Source organism: Neolamprologus multifasciatus, chromosome 2, assembly GCF_963576455.1.
Source record: "Neolamprologus multifasciatus chromosome 2, fNeoMul1.2, whole genome shotgun sequence".
In the NCBI taxonomy this organism is placed as follows: Eukaryota; Metazoa; Chordata; class Actinopteri; order Cichliformes; family Cichlidae; genus Neolamprologus; species Neolamprologus multifasciatus.
The window spans coordinates 33,729,920-33,732,559 of record NC_140440.1 but is presented as its reverse complement, the minus strand read 5'-3'; positions in this window follow the sequence as shown (position 1 = coordinate 33,732,559).

Here is a 2,640-nt window from a genome sequence, read left to right as displayed (position 1 = left end):
TGATATATATGAAAAATGACTTTTTGTCACTAAAATAAGACAAAAGTCCACTGATCGTGAGTTTTCATATTTTTTCCACAGTCCAGAGACATGCACTGGCTGTGGTATGTTTGTCTGTCTCTTCTTTTGTTAGCCCTGCACTGGACTGCGGACTTGTCTAGTGTGTATTTTGCTTATTACCCTTCTGCCAGCTGGGATAGGTTCCAGTTTACCCATGAACCTAAGTTGGCTCAGTGGTTAAAAAAAATGGATTGTTGGGGGAAAAACTAAACCTTTTATAAAACTATATGTATGTATATTTTAATGCAATGACACTCAGGGGACATCTATACAGTAAGAGACTATGGTAAACATACTGTAGGCCATGCACAGAATCAGTATTATCAGAGTCCGTTTTATTGACCAAGGATGTGCACACACACAAAGAATTAGACTCCAGCTATTTCACTGTGTAGTATATGGAGTGTCAATGAAAATAACTGTTAGAAATTGTATTGTATTGTATTGTATCTTTATTTATTTCAGACATATACAGAAAAAATATATATATACACAAGTACACATACTTGCATTTACAAATATGAATACATATGTAAATACACACACGTATGTGCTCAGATAAAACAAAAAATAAAATAAAACAGAGTCTAAATTACATGAAATGACAATTATTAGGTCTGAAATGGAGTAGGAAGAAGTATAACATACTTATTAATCCCTACCCCATGCTCAACATTCTATTGAATCCCACTATTCACCTAATTCCCATCATCACTTATCCCACACAATAAACAAGGAGAACATGTATAAACATAGCTACAGTGATAGATATAATTTAGATACAATTTAGCATAGTTATATATACAATGGGTGATCAACTTTATCAGTTTCATATTCTTCCAAAATCAGTTTTCGAAACATCTTTAGAAACTGACGAATGCTTGAACATTGCTGTAGGTCCACAGTAAAACAGTTTTACCCCATAAATAGTAACACAAAAGGTTTTAACCTGTGTCCGTGCTTTAAGAGTCTTCAGATTTAATTTCCCCCTCAATTCATAGTCCCCTTCTCTGTCAAAAAACATCCTCTGTACATTTCCTGGTAACATATTGTATCTGGCTTTGTACATAATTTTTGCAGTTTTATATTTTATAGGATCCATAAACTTCAGAATTTTTAATTTCAAGAACATGATGTTAGTGTGGTCTCTAAATCCTGCTTTAGTAATAATCCTGATTGCTTTTTTCTGAGTTTTACATAGTGGTTGAAGTGAAGTTTTGTATGTATTTCCCCAGATTTCCACACAGTATTCTAAATATGGCAATATGGTATGGTGCAAAGTTGAACTTAACTCAGAAGAGAACAATTGAAGCAATTACCCGTAGTATTAAAAGATACCATGCATTACAATCTGAACACATGGTAAATAATTAGATGGGCAAATATTTCCCAAGAGGCCACGGCAGAAGCTGGGACTTTTTTTGGAAGGCCAGACCAATAAGCTGATCTCATGTCTACTCACTGTTAATTGTATCTCTTTATGAACTACTACTAAAAGTAAATGTTACAATTAGGCAATAAACACAAGAAAGAGGCATAAAAGTGTCAACATTTGTCCAAGCCACCTGAAACAAACGTGGTGGCCTCTGTCACCATGTTTAGTCTCCTGCTCCTTCAAAATTACAACAAACTGTCTTCGACTCAAAGCTCTGATGAAGTTTATTATTTTAGTTGCATCAACAGCATGGTTGTTTTTTGTTGGTGTGCCACTTTGTCAAGCGTACACTTACCTAAATGAATGAATGGTCCCTCTCACTGAGCAAATACCACCCAGGTCCTTCATAATCTCAAACTCTTTGTAATCTCATGTACAAAGATGAGTCACTGAGCTGTGTCATCACATACATCCATCATCACATCACAGCTCTCATTCAGAAATTTTCCACAGGGGAAACTGGTTTCCCACTCACAATAAACATCACCGCATTTGCTTTGTAATGTAGCCATTCAGAAGAATACAAATCTTTAATATCTGTAAACAAAAGATTTCTTCAGTGCTCTCCAAAGTTACCCTACAGTTGTTCCATAACTGACAGAGTTATCACCTCTGTTAATGGTTATTAACGAAAAAGACTGGTTGTGGTCACGTTTAAGGTTAGGAAAACATTGTGGTTAAAATAATGGACTCCAAGTCAAGCCCATTGACCTAAACAACACTGTAACAGTGTCACAATACATCTGGCTTAGCTGCTGAGACGAGGCTGTCATTAATCGTTAAGAGGAAATGTAAACATGGCTGGTTTTAAAGGTTTGTTGATGCTGTAGTTTTTCTCTTGAGGACAGATTCAGATACCAGTAACAGATGCTGTTTATCCAGCAGACACAGGGCAACTTACAAGTCCTATTCCATTTCTCTTTGGTGCAGGATGGCCAACTCAGATTTGATATTTTTCACCTTTAGCACTGGTTTGATCTGCCAATTTCTGGAAAAATGAATAGGTATCTGAGTTTTCTAAACATTTGGTTTTTTATACTAGTTTTTTCCCTTCACTTGATTGATTGAATCTTTATTTTGAACATGTTGAAAAAGTACAACAACATAGAATTAAAAGAGACAAATGAACAAAGTAAAACAAAAGG